The 23,925-nt window shown below is 36.5% G+C and overlaps 1 protein-coding gene across 1 annotated transcript in view; it reads left to right on the top strand.

The window, feature by feature from the left end:
* Window positions 1-3,805: 3,805 nt before the first annotated feature.
* Window positions 3,806-23,925, top strand: part of LOC138704898 (follicle-stimulating hormone receptor-like) — a 472,716-nt gene continuing 452,596 nt past the window's right edge. Inside the window, exon 1 of the mRNA XM_069833291.1 lies at window positions 3,806-3,903. The gene's annotated coding sequence lies outside the window, so the exon portion shown is untranslated. The remainder of the gene's footprint in view (window positions 3,904-23,925) is intronic.

Genomic DNA, 23,925 nt, shown 5'->3' with positions numbered 1-23,925 from the left:
CAGTCCGTAGTGCAGTGTTATTGTTGTTAGAGCTGTGTTATCGCTGAGTTTTGAACATCATAATGTCGCGGAGGAGTCGGAAGGCCATCAATATTCGCAAAGCAGAGAAATGATTCTTAGCGTTAGAGATTATTTCGAAAACGAACATGAAAATAACGGTAGTTTATTGCCTTTAACGCAAGTGGTGCAAAGAACAGCTGATGCGTGTGGTGTGAACAAGTGCACGGTTTCTCAAATAACGACAGAGAATTACGGACAGTTCGGCAAAGAAGAAAATGAATTGCGAACCCCAGGAAAGAACTGAAAACGTGAAAAACCAATCACAAACATAGACAGCTTTGACCACGAGACCATACGTAATCATATCTCTCAGTGTTATGCTCGAGGAGAAATTCCAACAAGGAATAAAGTTATGAAAACTCTTTAACAAAGCTGGTCTCTTTAAGGGTGGGCAAACTTCTTTAACAACTCTTCTTAGAGGAATGAATTTTAAGTACAGGGATATCATTTTATTTTTACTAACATTTCCAATATCAACCTGGCTATACCTTTGGATTAACGGTTGAGAACCGGAAACACCGTTTGACCTTCCACGACTGCAGTTCGATGATAATGGCGTAAAATACAAATAAATCACTTTACTAGGTATAAGAGGGAAGAAAAGTAGTTCATCCATTTACGTAAACTAGGAAATATCGCGATTTTGAGTTTGATAATTTTCATTAGGTTTTTGTTTAATCAAAATACAGTAAGACCTACTGTATTAACAATAAGTGCTTAGTCACGAACTGAGCTATCCATTCGGACGTATTCATTATGCAGTGTATATTATACTGTCTACAGCACATTAGCGTACAATATAGAGAATGAAGTTAAATTGCAAAATAATCATAATATGAATACTTAAACACATTTTTTAAAATGGTGGCAGTTCATTTCGATACAGGCTTCAGTTGTTTTATGCATATTATCGCACTCCAATTACCAGTTTCGTTTTTTTAGTAGGTTATTTTACGACGCTTTATCAATATCTGAGGTTATTTAGCATCTGAATGAGATGGCGGTGAAATGCTGATGAAATGAGTCCAGGGTCCAGCACCGAAAGTTACCCAGCATTTGCTCATATTAGGTTCAGGTAAAACTCCGGAAAAGAACTCAACCAGGTAACTTGCCGCGACCGGGAATCGAACCCAGGCCACCTGTTTGGCGGCCAGACGCGCTAACCGTTACTCCACAGGTGTGGGCTCCCAGTTTCGTCCTTCGTACTAGTAACTCATGTTGAAATAATTCTTTACGTACTTTACAAAAGACTAGGCCTGCCTTACGTATTGTAAATGCAATCTTCACTACTGCCCGATCCGCACAGATAAAATTACTCAGACATGCTATCTACTGTCGGTCCAAGTGGTTATGTCGCAGGATCGTACAAAGGGGGGCAATCACGTGACAGTTAATTACTTAACGAGGCCCTTTTATTTGTGTTATTTTAAACAGTTGTATAATATTACGTAGACGTCCAATTCCTAACAGAAATTAATGTTTTCAGAAAAGAGCTAAGACAGCCCAGCCACTAGCCTTTCCACAGGGGGGGGGGGGAGTAGAAACAAGTGGGGAAAATCGGGATGCAACGTAGGCAAATAGACGACAGTACCTGTGCAAAAATATGATTCAATATTGAAAGCTCTTTCGTCACTAAAAAACGCGAACATATTTCTGGAACGTACTATACTCACTGAGTATTGTTTACTATATGCGGCCTTGGTTCTGTTTGGAGGACAGTTGGAACTTCATTAGTAGAAGGGTTGGGAGTGAAGTACATTAAAAAACTCAGGTAAAATAAAAATTGAAGTAAAATTAAATTGCTGTCCCTGTACAAGAAGTACAGTGGCAGGAATGTGCTAATGGAGCGATAAGACATTTTTTTATGGCGTTGCAGTTTCTTGAGACAAATGATGGAAGTGGACTTCGAAAACGTGATTTTTACTGATGAAACGTGGGTAAATGCAAATCACGGCGTTTCTAAAATATGGATCAACGACACTACATCCTCAACTCTGGGTATACCAACCGGAAAAGGAGGTCGTATCATCGTCGTCATGCGGGTTCTGTTAATGGGTTCGTGGAAGGTGCATTAAAAAAAGACATGATTACCACGAGGATATGGACGCTACCCATTACATATCACGGTTTAAGGGGAAACTGTTGCCTAACATTTCTCCCTCTCAGACAATTGTTATTGACAACGCCCCTTACCACTGCATGCAAGTCGACAAGCCATCAACTAGCGCAAACAGAAAAGGAGACAATACCAATTGGCTCTTACGGCATAATGTGCCCTGTACTGCCGATTTAAAAAAAAAAGCTGAATTACTGGAGTTGGTGAAAATACGTCTCCAATATACAAAATTGACCTACTTGCTCAAGAAGCGGAACATGCCTTGTTCGTCTGCCGCCTTATCATTGTATGTGCAATGGAATAGAACTGATTTGGGCTCAAGTTAAAGGAATTGTGAGGAAAAGCAATACTTTACTACCATTCATTCCTACCAAAATACTGAAGTTTACCGAAGAAGCTGTGTCACAAGTGACTCCAGAAAATTGGCGCGATGTTGTAATTCACACGAGGGACCTTATACAGAAAGCATGGGAGCAAGAAGGTGTGATGGAGAAACAAGTTGAAGAGGTTGTTATTAATTTTGGAGAGGAAGATAGCAGTTCCAGCAGCAGCAGCAGCAGTGATGATGATGATGATGATGATGATGATGATGATGATGATGATGATGATATTATTCCTATGGCGACGGCAGGAACCAGCAGTGATTATAGATCTAGGCGTAGCACCTCTAAATTGAAACAATACCGGTAAGCAAGGTTCTTCGTGTAATTTTTGTTATGTAATAACTTATCATGACAAAGTTTCTAATACTAACATATTTTACTTAATTTACAGGTTGTGTGGTTTTAGTTGTTCTTAATTCACATCACATATTTATTTATTATATTTTATAGCTTTCTCCGTTTTAGTAATTTCTAATATTGTTTTTGTATTTACGAAAATAGTTATTTCAAATGGTCGGCAAAACCAAGTATAGCCAACATGGTAAGACTTCTGTGTCCTGAAATGCTAGGATTTAATTCACAATCAAGAATAACAATATTATATAATATTATGTACGCATTTATTTTAGGAAATAATTATTCGTTCTATGTTTAAGAATGGACATGTGTTGAAACTTCGTTAAGAGCACAAGGGTAGACTTGACAACACAGTAACATCCACCCTGAGCGGGAAGCGGTAAGTCGTCTGCATAACCTTGGCGACAACCACTGCCAGTGAAGCAGCGAGTCAGCTGACCAGAAGCTGTCGTGTGATTTCTTGCCGGAAATAAGAACTGCTCTTTTGTAGTTAAATTATCTGGAGACGATGTAAGTTGCGAAAAATAAAAAAATAATAAAACAATGCTTTGTGTATATTAGTGTCACACTGCTATAATAAGTACACAATACTCTATGAGAAACATTTCTCTGTAACTTTGACGCAAATAAATTCGTCTCTTATTTCATCTTTGGTTCACCTGAAAATTCCTGAAATATCGAAATAAAGAGGAAATGTGAACGGAAGAGTATGCATTAATATCGAAATAATTTGGATAATAGATTGTAATGACAAATTCCGGTATCGATTCTCGATATCTAGGGAGACGCGCGGCTTACACTCTTGGGAGAAGTTGAATGGATGGCCACGCATGCGTGCTATGGCGAACGGCGACGGGACGCTGCTGCGGCTCCAGTATCGCGGTTTGCCGCCACGACGCCGCACAGAGGACCAAGTGTGTTGGCGATGTCGGCAAGCGATGTAGTGACGCGGAAGTCGGAGACTGCGAGGACGCTGTCGCTTACGAGGTAAACCAGCTGAGTGTCGAGTAAACACGGTAGGATGCTCGTGGCTTGTTTATGTTGGTGATGCAGTAAGTTGCAACACTTGACGACTATAGATGTATAACATTTTGATCGCGGTTGGAAAGGAATCTACGAAAGTTTAAAGTTACATAAAAAGGAACAGAAAAATATAAATACATACGGCAACAATGAACTATTTGTTTCTGAAAATTAATTTAAAATTCAGGCCTATCTATTAGAAATCAGTAGTATGGGTCGCGACTCCCTAGGGGGTCGTGTAAGGAGCTGACAGATGTCGCGAGATGATTTGGAATATAAATTTACAAATTCGTTATTAACATACATTTATTTTCAATTTGGAAACATAAACAAAGTTGAACATAAATATAAAAATAATAATGTTCCCGTAGGCTTGTTTAAAAAGTTCAAAAAACAATTTTATTAATACGATAAATGTACCTATTTTCACAGGGTAGCTTTTCAAGTCTGAACTCTGCGTTTAATATACGAGTAGAGTGATGTCATTTTCAAGTTCAGAGGGATTTGTCGCTTAAACGAGAAAATTATTTTGTATAAATACGAAGTGGCACATGTTGTGAAAAATTTAAGAGTTTCTTTTGCAAGCTCGAGGTGTTCTTGCATTCTTTTGATCCAAAGCCGGTCTAGGCTCTGAGAAAAGAAGTCTGGTTTCAACATTTTATCAGGAAGAAGGATACACAACTTATTTGAATATTTTTTCTTCATGCTTTTTATTTAATTTTAGCAAATTGAACGCAACTATCCAAAAACAGATTCAGTACGGTATCAAACTGTTATTGTCGTAATTATTTTGAGTTTTTCTCCGGAAAATATTCAAAAAGCTGTTGTTGAAAATTGTACAAACTTATTAGCATGTTCGCAAAAACAAACCCAGTGTTTTTTTATTATTATGAGTAGACTAGCTAAATCTTCCATGAATTCTTTAATGAAATGAAATAAATCTGTTTTTGCTAAGTGGTGTTAAGTGATGTCGACCAGAAATAAAGTTTGCTTTTAAATCCGATGGATAAAAGACGACATAATATCATTTTACATTAATTTGTATTGAACTGTTACCACAGCGGCACGGCAGTAGTAGTTTTAAGTGCTAGAAATGTTTACGTAATATTTTGTGTTATTGTTGCACCATATATGGCGAGTGCATCAAACTCTGTTAAAAATACAATAACCATAGATTACTAAACCACAGTTAAAATAACCGTGGTTAAAATGTAATTTCTGTGCACCATTCATAATGACGGGTTACTTACACATGGTTAGCTAACACCTCATTTAGAGATTATCGTTAACCTCCTGTTTACGTTCTAACCAGGTTTGATGCACCGTAAAAATGCTCAACCAGGGGTTAGGTGGCAATTTTAACCGTCGTTTTTGTTTGATGCATGTGTCCAACAGATTATCTCTATTTGGGTCTTATTTTGAGAGGTATCTACTGGTTTGGAGTGCAATTATTATTGCTTTCAATTTTACATGAATTTGCATTTTTACAATGGGGTGAAGTACGAGTACGGTAGTGGGGGGAAGGTCGTGAGCAAAAATCTTGTACAATAATGGATCGTGCCTTCAAAAAGTTTGGGAACCTCTCACTGTATTAGATCCATTGAAAAAAACAAAAGATATCCATGTGAATATTTCAAAGTGACACATAGAATATATTTACTGAAAAAGTTATTTCTTTATAGATTATGTAGATTATTGTAGAATTTAAAAAATAATTCCCTAATAATTCTAAATGTTTGTAAATAAGGGCGGAATAGTATACTACGATACAAGGTTGGGAAGTGCTTTTTACAAAATGAAGGAAAAGTTTGAAAAGCAAGCAGAACAAGTTCTTCAATTTCCGAGATTTTGTAACGCAGTTCAAAACTTGTATTGTACAACATTTTTTGCATTATCATATTTTCATAATTTCAAATACAATATATTTTGCATTGAAAATGCAGAGCAATATTATTCCAAAGCCTTCGCAAAACTGCACTGTAATGGTAACTAAGTAACAGTAAGTGCACTGTAATGGGTCTATTTCAGTATGGTTCATGTTATGAAGAATAGTTTACCTAACAACAAGTTTCTGTGTGGAAATTGTAACTTTCAAGGCTAACTACAATAGCTTTAAATACAACAAAAAAAAATAACCGTGCAAAAAAAACAGATTACATTCTTTTAAATGTGACGCACCGTTACTCTCAAAGTAATGTTCGTGAAAATTAATTCGGTGTTTAAAAGGATTCTGAACTGAATTCCCTTTCTGACAACTAATTTTAAAGAATTTCCCTTCATACAAACACTGATTAATTAAAACCTAATTAGCATATGATATCGCATATCTTATTACATCAGGGGTGCCGTTATACAGGATGAAAGGATATAAGTGCCGTCATTTTCACAGTTGTCGGGGACGGTCTACAGGATCAAAAAATGTCCATGGAACATAGAGTCAAAACTTGATAGTTTTCCCAGAAAAAAATATTTATGTTCTTATTTTATTCGCGATATACTGCTTATATTGTTAGTAAAATTACGAAAACAATTATTTCAGTAGATATATCTAGCAAACAGTTAATATTAGTTTAAATAAATATCTGTGTGTTCTATTACGTTTTCGTGTAATTAAATAAAAATGCTTGTTTAAATTTGTTAATATTCTGGCGTGAGAGACGTGGCAACGTGTTCAGCAGGCCGTACTCTGCACAGGTACGAGTCAGCTGAGTTCAAGCTTCCTGGCCATAGCTTTGCTGCCGAGCGGATGACAGTACAGAACAGGGTATTCGACAATGTCATTCACAGTTTAGGAATATCATTATGTTATTAATTTATGAAGAAAGTCGTCGTAATTCTAGTGAGGCAAGGATGTACCGTCAACGTTTTCCTCAAAGAAGGTTATCTAATCGGCGAACTTTTGTAGCAGTTTTTCAACGATTATTAGAAACTAAACCTGTTTCGAAAATCACGCAACCAGAAATTTGTTTAAAAATGATACTGCTTTACGGAAGCGGGAGAGATTAAAATGTTGCATTAGGAAAAAACGTTCGTGTGATTTTGTGCAGAAAACCGTTGTTGTTTATTTTTTAGACGCACAATTAAAAAAAATTACACAATTTTTTAGCATGTTATTTTACGACGCTCTCAGGTTATTTAGCGTCTGAATGAGATGAAGGTGATAATGCCGGTGAAATGAATCCGAGATCCAGCACCGAAATTTACCCAGCATTGAGTTGAGGGAAAACTCCGGAAAGAACCTCAACCAGGTAACTTGCCCCGAACGGGAATCGAACCCGGGCCACCTGATTTCGCGGCTAGACGCGCTAACCGTTACTCCACAGGTGCGGACGAAAGCTGTTGAATTAATTCCCAATATGCTCAGTCAGTTTAAGAGAGGAGTGTATTATGATAATGAATTATTGAAATAATTTTAGATTTGTCCTCTAAATGTGCAGAAATTTGATCCAAACCAATGTAAGTTTTTCTTTCGCAAAGGAATTTTAAACCGTTGTGCGCTGTGACAACACTGTAAAGCTGCCTGGATAGATGCAGCTCGCGTATGGGCTGTTCAATATGAAACCGATCAGTAAAAAACCTCGCATTTTTTATACCCTAATTTTTTCCCTATTTATACAAAGTGCTGAGGAGAGTGCATTTGCAAAAATATACTGTCGAAAGTCAAACGGTGTTCGTATTGTTGAGCGACAAATTTAGCATATTTTAGAAAAACAAGCCTCTTTCAGCGCTCAGAACTCTGGAACAATTTACTGCAGAACATTGAACGAGAGCTCATTTTGAAGCTGACATTTGGTAGGTTATGATAAGAAGTAATCCTTATTTTTATTTTATACAGAGAGAGAGAGAGATAATCTGATTTTACTTACTATTAGGCTTTTTGCCCATTTGTAAAAATGTAAAAAATATTGAGAAAAAACCTTGCATTATTAAGAGGGATTCGACATTGTTTGCTTAGTGTCACGGCTATAAGTTTCGAGGGTATTAAATAAATTATTTTTACACGCCAGGACTTGAATGTCTCAGTACCGCACGCACTGGCCGAGAGATGAAGATAAGCGAGCGTTGGGCGTCATTTTACTCCTGTGTTTATGAAAACCTGTGATAAAGCTAGCACAGCCATGATGCTAGACGACAAATCACGTGTTTATGTCTCCTGGCCTTGCTTACCTCGGCTAGCTCCCGCCTCACAGTCAGCTGGTTAGCTCACGCGCGTACTATTTATTTTCTTTATTTGATTTTTCAATACTTTTTCATCAACGTTGCACCAGTAAAAAATATGTGTTTATTTGTACTTTCAATGCGGAATATAACCATATATTTTAAGAATATTTTTTCGTGGGCAAAGGCGTCTTATGAAGAAAAATCTAAATTTCTTCATTTCTATAAAAAGTAAGAAAAACTGTTTATATGTCAATATAAACTTTAACATTTCAGCATCAAAATAAACCATGATTTTGATCATTGGGTGAAAGGGTTTCGGAGCCACAACAGTTTAAAATTGCTAATTTTATGAAAATACGATAAATTAAAATATTTTTAATTTAAAGGCTATGAAGTTCTGATGCCTCAAACTTTGCACAAAGCATTGTATCATAGTTGTCTACGGACAGAAAAAGTTTCATTGTATTTAAAAATTGCAAGGTCAATTTGCTCTATATTTCGGTCGATTTGAGATGGAATAGCCCGTATGTAATGAATGAGCGAGACAAAGAGACCGATTATTACCACAGTCTAGTATATACTCGTACAATCACAAAGCTCAATACGTAGTAAATATGCATCCATAGATAGTTGCTAACCACTAGGATCGCTACTATCGCCTCATTACAGACAATGTGAAATAGTACCGGCATAGTCTATTGTTCCTAGTACCCTCGAAACTCAAGCTTCGTGACTGTATATACTAGACTATGTTACTACTTTAAAAATATTAAAGTGGGAGATAACTATTTCAACTGGTTGAAGAAAATGTTCGTAATACGACAAAAGGAGAGTTTTTAAACCATTAATTACATTTGTACAATGTGAAATAAGCGTTCTTATTAGCTGTGTTCACCGAATATATAATTATAATCAAGTCGAAGAGTTAAAAATAAATTGTTTGTACATCACCATTATAAACAGTCCTTATCGTTATTGAAAATGGTGTTTAATATGATACATCGTACTATCGCGGTAAAATATTATCATGACAACTAAAACGGCATGAATTCTGTAAAGAACGCATAATTTGTATCATAAAGGTAACTTGATGAAACTATTTGCCAGTGCTATAATGAAATTTGTCATAGCAACCTCTTTTTTCATAGACCATGATATCAAACTACACATCATTACAAATCTGGTGTTATTTCTTTATTAATATCCTTTTATAATACTGTCGTTAGTGCACAAGTTTCTGCTCACAAGGGAACTGTCCCAGGTCGTGACGCTTGAATTTAATGAAAATGCATATTTAAGCTGATATTCATTCGTCAAGAAACGTGGTGATAGTCTTTCGTTTCGCATTTTCCTCGTTTACGAAATATAATGATTTGAAAATCAATGCGCGCTTCTTGCGCGCACTCAGAAGCTCATAATTCCGCGCCACCGTAACACAACTCCCGCATTAATGCTCTACAGTAGTATTATATGATTCTAGTCTATTTTCTTTTTCTCTTAACACACATTGTACCGGTAATTTAAAATTATATACTCACAATTTAAAGTTGAAAATCGTTCATAAACGAGCTGCTATAAACACAATGCAGTATTTAACCATGTGGAGCCTTAAATATTCTTCAGGGAGCGGACATAATAGATAGAAAGCTAAGCATAGAGATGTAGTTTATGGGGAATGCCTTCAGTCCAAATATATCACACTTAGGAAATGTGAAATTAAATCTTCTGGTAAAATTGGGAACTGATACAATGTTATCCTGACCGGTACAAAGTTACCCCAAATGACTGTACTGGTTCAGCTATCTAAGATATTCCTTTTGTTTTTTAGCTTCTATGATTTTTCCATTAGAATAAAATTTATTCATTCATTCATTCATTCATTCATTCATTCATTCATTCATTCATTCATTCATTCATTCATTCATTCATTCATTCAGGGCAAGTGTTTCACTGCAAACCCAACAACCACCAATCTTTCCTATCTTCTGCCTTCCTCTTTGTCTCCGCACATGACCCCTATATCTTAATGTTGTTTATCATCTGATATCTTCTTCTGCCCTGAACTCTTCTCTCGTTCACCATCCTTACCAGTGCATCCTTCAGAAGGCAGTTTCTTCTCAGCCAGTGACCCAGCCTATTTCTTTTCCTCTTCCTATTCACCTTCAGCACCATTCTTTCTTCACCCACTCTTTTCAACACAATTTCCTTTCTTATTTTGTCTGTCCATTTCATCCACACTCAAGAATTGTTTTCCATGATTGGGAGATTTTTCTGATTAATTCTTTATGACAGCAATTTTGAAGTGACATGTTCCTGAATATGCAACATGTAATTTGAGATTATACTTAGATTTTAGTTTCTTCACTGTTTGTCACTAATTCTGTTTTGCTCAAATTTATTGTTTTACACAAACACCGTAGTTTTCGTTGTCTGTTTAAAGAGTAATATGGCATCTGTAAATCTCAACTTTGGAACCTTGTGATTTCGGTATCAAATGGACTTGGAAAAGATTCAAGTCAAACTTTTTAAAGTATAAATGCTAAATGAAATATTAAACTCAATTTAATAAAAAATATATTATTCATATACAAATAGTTATGATTAATAAATGCGCAAGGTATAAGAACATAAATGGTAATTTAATGTAGTCTACTTATTCTAAAAGTATTTAACCGTAGTATTAATATCCAAGTGAATTGAATTCTCTGTAATGACTTACTGTTATTGCTTACAATTTCAAACAACTCGTTGGAGTCATAATGATCTGACAACAAATTCCACAATATGGGACATCTGGCCGAAATCTACGGCTGACCACTAGGATCCAGAATACAAAGCAGAGGTAAGGTAAAAAAAAGGTAAAGGTATCCCCGTAACATGCCATGAAGGCACTTGGGGGGCATGGAGGTAGAGCCCCAAGCTTTCCATGACCTCGGCACTAGAATGAGGTGGTGTGGTCGGCACCACGCTCTGACCGCCTTTTACCTCCGGGAAAGATCCGGTACTCAATTTTATAGAAGGCTGAGTGAACCTTGGGGCCGTTCTGAAAGTTTGGCAACGAGAAAAAATCCTGTCACCACCTGGGATCGAACCCCGGACCTTCCAGTCCGTAGCCAGCTGCTCTACCAACTGAGCTACCCGGCCGCCACAAAGCAGAGGTTAAATGAAAAATACAATATGATTGCGGAGAGAATACAGAACAATGATAAATTAAAAAAAAAGGAACAATTTGATTTCGGAGAAACATGAGATGAAAATACATTGAAGCGTAATAAAATGAAGTGAAAAAAAATTACATAGTATTATACAAGTGATTGTGTAAAATGGATAATGAATCTCTCAATACCATTAGACAAATGTTGTTAATGTCCTCGTTAGAAAATTTAAGAGAAAGGAGAATGGTTTTGGTTAACTTAAATGAAGTTCCCCTAGCGCCAAAAAGAAGTCCTTTCACTTCCCATGTATTAATATTAATTTTGTATCTCTCACTGAAGTGAGGAATACATAGGTTGTAAATACACTTCTTTTCATCGTTAACGTTATTGGCTTGTTGATCATCCTTCTCAAAACGGACAGTGGGGTCAAGAATGAGGCTTCTTTGATTCCGGCGATCGATGGCTATAATGTCTTTTCTTCTCGTTGACCCATTCTCAGCCAAGCAGTGCACTTCTTCGTAAATCTCCCACTTTGCCTTCCGAAGAGTGGTTGCGATGGAGCTTCTCACTTTATGGTGGCGATTGTTCCTCAGTAGTTCTGCTTTAGGGCAATAACCCAAAACATGCCCAAGGGTTCTACTTCGCTGCATCCTGGATGACGACAGTCTTGATCTTGAAAGGAACGATCTGGCACCGATCGTACTGCTGCGATGTTTGTGGACATCTTTATGGCATTGGTCCACTCTGAGGATGATATCCCTCTTCTATTACTAATCCAAGAGTTGTTTTTTGGATCTTCACTGTAAGTTACCACTCCTTTGCCTTTTTGTGGAAGACGACACCAATTATTAAACGATCTCCGCCGTAACTCAGATCTTAAACTTGGGCCTGTCATCGAATGTGCTTCTGCGTTGTTGGGAATGTTTAATTGTGAAAGAGCTTCTTGCTTTTCAGTTTCAAGATTCCTGCAGAAATGGAGATGTTCGTAATTTATTTTTAAAAAACTTCTTGTAATGTTATAGTGTTGGAGGTATACTTCCCATTCAGCATTAAATAAACCAAGGCAACGAAGATTCTACGGAGCATATAGCATGCCATTCGGACAATCGTTTCCACTGTCAATTGAATTGTTGCTATGAGACTAGACCTCATTGAATTGTTAAGCGATTATGAAGTAATTAACGTGAATACTTTGTCTTGTTAATTTTAAATGCGGAAAGTATGAAGATAAATGAAAAAAAAATTGTTTCAAATCCCAAACATTCTTAAAACTCCAACTACTCTCATAGTAACAGTCACAAACAGCTGAAACGTTTCACGTAATTATATGGATTTTATGAATTCCCTGTCTGTATTTTATGTTAATACCATTATAATAATTAAAACCCATGGTGCGTTTTCGCAACATTTTACATCATTTTAATTGTTATTAAATAACACTAGTCTCATCGGAATTAAATCGAGTTTATTATACACAATGCTACTCCTTGACTGTAGCAAGACATTTAAAGCGTTTCCCGCCATTTCTAATAGATCTTTGCAGTACACGATACTTGGTTTGAAGCGCGAATTGTGAAAATGGAGATGCCTAAAAAACAAAGGTACGGTATATACTATATAATATTATTAAAGCTATATGTTATAGATTTGTTGTATATTTGCATGTCTAAAGTTGAATTGTTATGTCTGTACAAAATAAACTATGAAAGGTTTATTTTTATGTTCGTGAGGTGCAGTGGCGTATGCAGAATTTTGCCAAATTTTAAAATTGTTTACAATTTACATTATTGGTATTTTAAATTTTGTGTGTAATAATAATAACAATAATAATAATATTATTATGTGTTACGGTATATTTATTAATATTATACTATTTTCTATATTAATGATTATCCTTATAAAATCTTTGAAACGGAATTTTTTCGCAGCCATCCAATTTTTAACAAATTTTAAATTCCTTTTAATTTTGTATAATAAAAATGCTTGTATCATTAACGCACTGTAACTTGTAAAATCAGGATATTTTATCCTAATTTCGACGTATTTTGTTCCATAAAGCAGACGATTCAGTACTTCGATATGTTGATTTCGTGAAAAGAGTGGACACCATACATTTTATAAGAAAATAATATACTGAGAACTAATTAAAACAGGGTCATAGCTCCCGCTTTTAATAAAGATATAATCCCCATGAGAGCCACAAAGATTTTTCGCAACATATTCAAAACTAAATAAAACAGGGTCATATTTCCTTTCTTAATAAAAAAATGAAAGAAAAGCAGATACTGAGACTCAAACATTTCACTCGTTTGTTTTATGCTGTCTATCGCATCGGTCTTCTAACATCATGCGCCACGAGAACATGTATGAATCCAACAGGATCCTTTTTCATGTACATAATCCTTGCTCCTTCCATACCTAGCTCTTGATGCCCGCGCACGACGTCAAGGTTAGAAAAATGCGCTTGCTTTGACATCACTCCTGTAGGCCTACTTAATAGACAATGTTCTCTTTGTAGTCTGAAACGTTAACCACTAAAATCACATCGAAGAATAAAGTGACTTTTAGTTCTATAATTCAGTGTAATAGCCCGCTAGGTTTAGTAGGACTCGCTTCTTTGTTTTATTGCGGATTTGTCTTCGACCCCTATTCTGCAGGATCGGAACGAGTTCTGTGAACGGCATTCAGTTCTGTTCGATTACCTACTGCTTCACGCTCGGATGTCTGTGCAGCAAGACTAGGATGCGGTAACAATTTGTGTTAATTACTAGAGCGTGAATTGGGTGGCGGGCAGTGATTGCCTTTTTTAATCACAGTCCTAATTCAAACGGCTAAGCACGCGTTCAGATAGAGCGGTGGTTCTCACACTATCCTCTACAGCCTCACGTAGTCCTTTCCATACACTCGGACTCTGAGTCGATGAAATGTTTCGGTTATTCTAAACCTTTGCATCTCCATACCAGTAAAGGAAAAATATTAACTTAGGATTGTATTGTATTGTATTATATTTATTAACATTCCATGGTATTCATAGATTGCTTCACAGCTAGAATATGAAAGAAGCCAAAAGACTTAATACTATTATAAAGTCACAGTCTAGATGAAATATATACAGAAGAGGTTTACAATATAGTCTACTAGTACAACACAAAGTTTTAATATTAATTAATTTAATTTCATGAAGCGTTGTTGAATGTCATGAATTCACCTACAGAATAGAAAGCGTGAGAAATTAGGTACTTCTTTAATTTGGTCCTAAATAATCTTGAGTTTCATTTTTTATATTGATAGGGAGCATATTAAAAATTGTTGCTGCCATATAAAGCACTCCTTTTTGATAGCACGATACACTTGTCGATGGAGTATGAAAGTCATTTTTGACGTGTATTTATGTTATGAACTGTTGAATTAGTTACAAAGTTTTCACGACTACATACGAGGAAGATTATTAATGAAAAAATATACTGACAAGCCATGGGAATTACTTGTAGTTTTTTTTAAATAATCGTACACGATTCCCTAGATTTGGAATCTACTATTATTCTAATTACTCTCTTTTTTTTATAGGAATATACTGTTGATAACTGTGGAATTTCCCCAGAATATTATTCCAAAACTCATTACCGAGTAGAAGTATGCAAAGGATATTGTTTTTAAGGTATTGATATTTACTATCTTTTGCATAAATGCAATAGCAAAACATGCTGAATTTAGTTTGGGGGTAATTTAATATGATTTTTTTTTTTCAATTTAACACATTATCGATTTTAAGCCAAGAAATTTGGTTGTTGTTGTTTCTAATAGGGACCTATTGTTAATTATTGCGCTTGGAATTTGCGAGGTTGAAGTTGGACAAGGTTTAAATTGAATTATGTTAGTTTTGTTACAGCTTAATACTAATTTATTGACTGTGAAACAGTGACATATTTTGAAGAGAATTTCCTCTGTTGAAGATTGAAATGTGTTGGAGTTATTGGCTGTAATTACTTGTGTCATCTGCAAATAATATGGGATTCATTTTGATATTTACAAAAGTCGCTCATTAATGTTGAATATTACGCCGACTTAGCTCTGTGGTAGCGTGTCTGCCTCTAGACTAGCCGGCCCGGGTTCGATTCCCGGTGGGGTCATAAATTGTCTTGTAATATTTCTACCTCGGGACTAGGAGAGATGGCGGTGCACAACTTCTAATCACTAAATTGTGCACCAATATACCTGGGTTAAATCCCAAATCTCTCCTCAGTGCATATGAAGGGAAGGCATAATTATGTCACTGTCGATAGTGATTCGTCCGTCGGATGGGGACGTTAAGCCTGGCGGCCCCCTTGATGCTATTCGACAGGAGTAGGCTACGTACCGGCACCGGATTTCCTCTTCTCCCTTTCTCACCTTCAGCGTCATCCTCACTCATTCCCTACACTACACTTAACCTCCGCAGTATGCGGAACCCGAATCACGCAAAGTGAAGTGGGTAGGCATTAGACACACACATACTGAATATTACAGTACTTACTTACTTATGTATTAAGTTCTGTTAAAAAAAAAACTACACATGATGTATCATAATATCTGGGACCACGTCACCAGATTATAAGAGACACCATAACCATGGGTCCCACTGTACCTCGTTTCCGAGTTGTGTACTAGTGCAGCCTTTCTCAAACTGAGTCGCGACCGACTGTTGGGTCAAGGGCGATGTATTGGTGAGTCGCGGAACGATCCGTCAGGTCTAAAAAACATTTTTTAAAAGTTATTATTATCAACATTCAATTAACTTCTCAGCTTGCAGTGATCATGTCATGATAGTTGTAAATCTGTCTGCTTTCAGTGAACTTGGGATAAAACAAAACCTGCAACAATGGGAGATACGAGTGCATTCGCTCTTTTTAATTTAATTTAGATCTGTCTCAGTATATTTTTATTATGTAATTCTGAAGTCAACAATGGGTTTTAATCAGCTTCAAATTTAAATCCAATAATGGGGTGTTGGGCTCTCATTCAATTACAGTAAAACAAAAATAATGTCAAATAGAACGCCAACACCAATCTCATTACAAGGAACAGAGATAGAACACGCGGACGATTACATCTACCTAGGGCAGACTGTCTCACTTAACTAAGGGATGGAGAAAGAAAAACAAAGGAGAATAACACAATCCTGGAAAGCCTTCTGGGCGCTAAAGTTTATACTCCTTGACAGGTCCATAAACCGCAAAATCAGACTAGAGGCTCGTAACTCCTGTGTATTCCCGGTGCTAACATACGGTTGCTAAACCTGGGCCCTCACAGAGAGGCAAAAGACGAACATCGAAATATGCCAAAGGAAAATGGAGAGGAAGATAGTTGGCGTTTCACTGAAAGACAAGGTCTCCAACGCGGCACTGCAGAAAATTACAGCTTCTGAGAACATCACACAAAAAGCCCTCATAACGAAGTGGAAGTGGGGTGGTCATGTAGCAAGACAACAACAAGGCAGATGGGCGCGAGAAACCACCATGTGGGACCCCTACATAGGAAGGAGAACACAAGGCAGGCCAAGAAGAAGATGGGTAGATACATTCAAGCAGCAGCTGGGAGGGAACTGGTCAACCATCGCCCGCAACAGGAACGAGTGGAGACAGATAGTGAACAAACTCATATAGAACTAAAATTTGACAAACTCTAGTGTATCTCACATAGTGAATGTGAATGTAAATAGCTTATCATGTGAACCACACCAACCGAGCTTCCCCTCCTATAGGAGGCCCTAGCCCTTCATGGGACACAGTGGCTTCATTCATTCATTCATTCATTCATTCAATGGGGAATAAAACGTTACCACTAATAAAATTAAAATTTTCCATTCTGTTGTGTATTTCTTCTTGTACTTGTGATTTTATATAAAATTACTTTGCGCGATGTGTGGACAGCACAGTGGTGATTTTGCGCGTGTTCGTGAAGTGGCACCAGATGTGATTTGGGTACACTGCTTTATTCACAGGGAAGCATTGGCTATTGATGTGAAAACAGTTTTCGACACTGCAGTTAAAGTGATAAACTTCATAAAAGCTCGCCCATTGAATGTGAGACTTCTTTCTGTGCTTTGCGACGAAATTGATAGTGAACATAAGCACCTTCTGCTGCACACAGAAGTGTGCTGGCTTTCATGGAGTCCTTGTAAGACTTTTCGAGCTTAGGCAAGAAGTTTTACTTATTTTTTAATGATTCTAAAAATGAGTGCGTTTTTTTTTTTTTTAGATAACAATTGGCTGGCAACATTGGCTTATATGGCAGATATATTTTCGAAACTAAAGGAACTGAATTTGTCCCTTCATGGCCCAACCATCACTGTGTTCAAAGCTTATGATAAAGTCAAGTAATTCCAGAAAGAGATCAATCTGTGGTTAGAGTACGTCAAAAGTAATAATTTTTCTGCCTTTCAAACCTTACATTATAATCTAGGTGAGAATTAGTTTTCCTTACTTCTGATTTTTGTGATTCTGCAGTATCCCATATCTCTGCTCTCATTAATGAGATTGAAAATTATTTTCCAGAAAATTACAGTGAATTCAATTGGATTCGCCACCCATTCCTATATTTCGAAAATTCAAACTTGTCAGTCAAACTTTATAAGATAACTGTTGTGCAATATAAGCTGTGAAAACTAAATCTTTGCACTCAGATATAACAACTTTTTAGACACCACTGCCACCGGATATAACCACTGCCACCGGGTATATATCCATTGTAGTGTGAATAAATACATACATCATAAAGGCGTGAAAATCCTGAACTTTTCAATGGGGCATTAAATTTGCTCATCCCGCTCGCAACATCATATCTTTGTGAAAAGGAATTTTCCTCTTTAGTTCATGTGAAAAGCAAATACAGAAAGAAATGTGATGCACACTCTGATTTACTACTCAAGTCAACTGCTCTTGTACCCAACATACACCAGCTTATGCACACACGACAGGCCCATCCATCATATTAATTCGGTGAGTACAAAATATTTTGATCTAAATGAGGGGTTAGAAAGCAATGGTGGATCATTAATGTTTAGGTGAGGGGTTTGGACTTTTTCCATTGCTGGTTGTCACAATCAAAAATTAAGACACAACGTTTCGAAGGGTGGTTCTCCCTTCGTCTTCAGGTGGAAGGAAAGAGAGAAAGGAAAAAACCTACTGTTGGGATCGTTACGTACAGCTATTCTGTATGACTGATCGATTGATTCCTGGCTTCGGTGGAGATTCTAATTAAGAAAAACCCTAAGTCGTTAGCAGTATGTTGGCACTAAACCAAACGGAATAAAAAAGATGGGCGTGAAGTGGCTAAAAAATTGATGAAAGACACATAAAAGGAAGGGGCGAGGAACTAAAAAAAATGAACAAGTGTTATGATACTTCGATAGAAAATAAAAGAAGGTAAAAAAGGAAAAACTAGTAACAAAGGACATGATGGTAGGTGGCAGTAGTAGTTTTTTTATCATGTCCTTTGTTACTAGTTTTTTCCTTTTTTACCTTCTTTTACTTTCTATCGAGGTGTCATAACACTTGTTCATTTTTTTAGTTCCCCGCCCTCTCCTTTTGTGTGTCTTTCATCAATTTTTTAGCCACTTCACGCCTATCTTTTTTATTCCGTTTGGTTTAGTGCCAACATACTGCTAACGACTTCGGGTTTTTCTTAATTAGAATCTCCACCGAAGCCAGGAATCAATCGATCAGTCATACAGAATAGCTGTACGTAACGATCCCAACAGTAGGTTTTTTCCTTTCTCTCCTTCCTTCCACCTGAAGACGAAGAGAGAACTACCCTTCGAAACGTTGTCTTAATTTTTGATTGTGACAACCAGCAACGGAAAAAGTCCAAACCCCTCACCTAAACATTACAAAATATTTTAACAAAATTTCAACATGTGCTGAATTAGAGTAACATAATATTTTTAATTAACATAGCCTACAACCATACAGTATTTTCTTCTTCTTCTTCTTCTTCTTCTTCTTCTTCTTCAATGATTAGAATGTACTAATTTAACTTATGGATCGCGAAGTTTAATATCTTTCAAGGTGGGGCCCGGGCTTCAAAAGTTAGAGAATCACTAAATTAAGTTAGTGGATGTTGGCAAGTAGTGGGGATGCGAGGTTTGCTGTATTGCAGAGGCACGCAAGCATTGGCATTGCTTGGAGTTCGACTGCCGCCTGCTCATGCAGCCACACCATTTCGTATCATTTCAGCTATTGACTGTGTAGGTCTATGTAGTATGTGGGCTATTCCAGATTATACGTTCAACAAGAACAGTTGGTACGGAGTTATGGGCTGACGTGAGAATATGGATTACTCAAACTAGGAAATGGCAGATATGCATTTGGTGTAGAGACTCGCCGAATGTAACATTTCCTAATGGCCTGTACGATCCCCAGACTTAAGTCTAAGGATTTTTATTTGTGGGGGGTCATTTGAAAGAACGCTAAATAACCTAAGATGTTGATAAAGCGCCGTAAAATAACCTATTGAAAGAAAGAACTTGTTTATTTATAATCCAATCCCATTGATGTACTTGTCAGCGGATACAGGATGGCTGCCAACGAATGCAGTAGACATCTGGTACTTTTGAAAAAGTGCTAGATTCTATAAGACGACTGCATGCTTTCATTCAAGCCACGAGTCGTCATTTGAAGCATCTCCTGCATCACCATTACTGCAACCAGTGTTACCAGAAACTTCACATTGATTTTCCCACAAAGAAGTATAAAATTTCCCACACAACTGAGATTTTCCCCACAACCAAAATATACACCTATGCACACTGGTTTACGTTCGGTGCGAAGTAAATAAACATACAGTAATTATATGTATAGCTCACGACAGGAAGAACTTGGCTGTGAGATCGAACTGCGCATGTGCGGGCTTGGTTAATAAAAACCTAATCTAACCAAACCTAACCTTCGTATATGCAAGATGTGTAACGGAGTATGAAAGAAACTTTATTTTATCTGGAATGTGCACTCTGAAATAAATCGAGCCAGATCACGTTGGCATTGCATGAGAAGTCCGAGCGTGCGCAGTTTGATCTCATAGCCAAGTTGTTCCTGTCACGAGCACCTGCTCTAATAACAGGTCTATAACTTCTATTTGTTTATACCTGTAACTATGTAAATAAAACTATTATCACTCAAAAATCTAATACAAAACATGAAACGTGAAGCCTCAGATGGGTGTTGGTCACCTTGGATGAACAACAGTGCAGTCCTTTCGCTTGAAAAGTGGACCGTATTACAGCAACTCCGCCGAGAGCTTCATCACCTATTCTACAATTGAGGACTGTTTTTGAAAAACTTGCTAACTGAAAAAACTAAATTTTACAGGAGAGACAAAACACTGTAGTAAGCAAAATTTTGCTATAACTCTCACATAGCAGAAAGCAAGTTTTGGAAAAACGATCACACTTTGACACACTACAATGAAGAGAAATAATCATATTTTACTAAGACGCCTTTAACATCATGTAGAGGCCTGCGTTATGTTAACGAATTCATCAAAATCTCAATTTTGCAAATTTTTCAGTTAGCAAGTTTTGCAAAAACGGTCCTCAATTTTTCTCTGTTTATCTATTTCAGCATTATTTTATTCGTGTCTAAATTTCCCACATTTTTTACACGTTTTCTGTTTTTCTTTTTCCCCACAAGTCAAACTTTCTGCTTATTTTTCCCCTCGTCTTTGGGTAATTTCCCACAATCTGACAACACTGACTGCAACAGAACTGGAACGATAACTCGGAATCGCGGTACAATGTATGTCCAATCGCATGTTCATGTAGAGTTATTCGCTGGTGACGTGAGTCCCCTATATTACGATACATCCTGTATATCGGTACACGAAATGAATAAAAATAGCTGATTTTTTGCGGAAAAATTACATGGAATATGCTAATGGTGTTCACACTTCAATAAAATTAGGCCTATATTTGTAGTCACATATTTTACGGAAAACGAAATACGGATTAATTCTGAATTTTCTATCACCATCATCTTCACGTGTTGGGCCTGCTAATGTGTTCCGGATCAGTGTTACGCCACTTTCTCGACATTTCTGAAATTTCTTCTACATTATAGCAGATATCTTCATGAACTGCTTTTGTAAGGCGACCAGTGTTTATTCTTTCCGGATGTTCGCTCTATTTTTAGTTTTATATTTTATTATCTGTTCATGGAGAGGTTGAAGTTCCAGTAATTTCCTTCTTTCTTCATTTCTAATATGGTCCAGTCATAAGCACCATTTTATTGCAGGTAAAATTTCATTTCTGAGGACTGTATTGTAGTGCCGAACGGTGGGTTTGAAAGTGGAGGAGGCCAAGACGTGACTGATGAGATTCTGTATTATATGTATTAAAAATATAGGACCTGTCACTTATTTCATTACCAAACTCAGGATTTTTAAGTTTTGAAAAACTAAAATGAGGTTTTTTAACCTATGTCTTAGAATTTTAAGTCTTATATTTAGGAATTTGTAGAATCACATGATTGTGCCTCATCTGACTCTGACATACGTCTTTTCTTTTAAAATGTGTTATATGTTTCTGCTGTCCTCTGTATACATTGTCGTCGCATTGTAAGGCTTTCCTTTCAAAGGATGCCGCCTCCAATGAGGTACTTACAGTGCAATGAATGGCAATATTATTTCAGCGAGATCCACTGTTTAAAGTTTAAAATATAGAATGAAGATAATTACATAGATTAAATACAACGGATTAGGTCTCTTTAAGTTCTGTCAAGCAAAATAGGCCATTTTAGGTCGTAAACTGTGAATTACATCCTTTTAGGTTCTGTAAAATTTGAGCATTTTTATCGTTGTTATTATGTTTGCAAAACGGCTTTTTACTGGGTGGAAATAAATCATTATTTTCAGAGATGTAAATGTGATTTGGGGTAAATCACATTATTTTCCTATTTCACCTTTTTTAAGTTGTTTCCTACTAATTCAATAATACCGGTAAATGTCTTTTTTTGTCATTTTAAAGCAATATTTCTAGTTTAAATGCATTTTTTTAAATTAATTTTAATGTAATGTGTATGAAATTCAAAGATATGAAATAATGACTCATTTTACTAAGAATAGTAAGTAAAAGTAATTTATTTCGGTGCTTAATCTCCTAATAATCGTGCTTTATTTGTGTAACATGAATAATGATCCGAGAATCCACAATAACTAAAATGTCATTTCTTCACGATACCAACAATCAGCTTTATAATTTTAAATATTAAACCCGTTCTCATAGAAGCTATCAAACAGCATTTTGAATTGTTTTCCTTCATATTTTCGAATCTTACTGTTACAATTTTGTGCTACACGTGTTTATTATGGTAAGAAAAGAAATTTGAGTGAGGATCAATCAGTTACTGTATTTTCGGGTGTCAGAAAGTTTAAGATCGGTTAGCTAGAATGCCTAAATTCAGTAAACCGTTGAAAAGTAAACGTCACACTTACGTTAGTGAATTGGTGCCAATGTGTTTTCAACCGACGAGTCAGTTTTGTTATGTAAGGTTTGTGAAAATGCAGTGAATCACGAAAAAAAAGTATTTTGTAAGTCAACATGTGTCAACTACGAAGTAAAAATGTGAGTTATGTTGATATAATTTAAATTTAAATTTATTGCTATATTGCTGTTATTTCCGGCGTGACTCCGCCTCTTTGCTTACGTCTTAGAAAGTGAAATCTCTATAAAGTCTAGGTAGGTAGTACCGTTCGCCATTTTTGTTCTTACGTTGCCGAGCTACCATACGAGGAATCTATTTGCCACACTGTTAAACATTATCATGTCGTAGCTCCTATGATAATAAATCAAATTCAATGTAATTCAGCAAATAATTGAGCGGCAAATAACGTCTTCATGTGCTTTCTGCGAACGCCAACGAAAGAGCTAAAATGGCAGGCGATTATATTAAGTATTTATCGAGCCTTAAGAAATGAATCAGCGAATCACAAGACGCATACGTTTAAATGTAGCCGACCTGCAACACGATTGGCTACCGGAAATTAGAGCGACGGGACTATGAAATTTATAATGTCATTTTTCAAAATTTATTGCGCCTTTTTTACGTGTCTGTTGCCTTTTTGCCTGCCCATTTTAACTGTTATAAATGCCTAATCAGCCGGGCTCTACTCATCACTATTACATACTTGTACCACAGTCTAGTTCTAGTATATACAATCATGAAGCTCAATACGTAGTAAATATGCATCCATATATAGTTGCTAACCACTAGCATCGCGAATATAGTCTCATTACAGACAATGCGAAATAGTACCCGCACAGTCTATTGTTCCTAGCACCCTCACAACTCAAGCTTCATGACTGTATAGCCTACACTAGACTGTGCTTGTACAACAAATTCAGTCGATGATCCTCTTCTTCCGCAACAACAGTTGAGTTCAGTGTTTTCAGAATTTTGGAAGCAATGTAAATGCATCATACTGAATTCTAAATTTCAGTATGGAGTTTTGACTCTAGAAAATTAGCATCTGTTGATTCAGATGAGATGTTGAATGTGTAATATTATTCCACTGATGGCCACCGGACGCTAAAGGGAAAAGAGAGAGAAATCAATTTATTCAATACACACGGTCTGGTGCGTTGATGGGTGATACTGATAGAATGCCGCCCAACTGGGAGAACAAATATCACTCTCACAGT

The sequence above is a fragment of the Periplaneta americana genome, chromosome 8, assembly GCF_040183065.1.
Source record: "Periplaneta americana isolate PAMFEO1 chromosome 8, P.americana_PAMFEO1_priV1, whole genome shotgun sequence".
Taxonomy (NCBI): Eukaryota; Metazoa; Arthropoda; class Insecta; order Blattodea; family Blattidae; genus Periplaneta; species Periplaneta americana.
The sequence above is the reverse complement of the archived record's forward strand: the minus strand, read 5'-3'. Positions and strand labels throughout refer to the sequence as shown.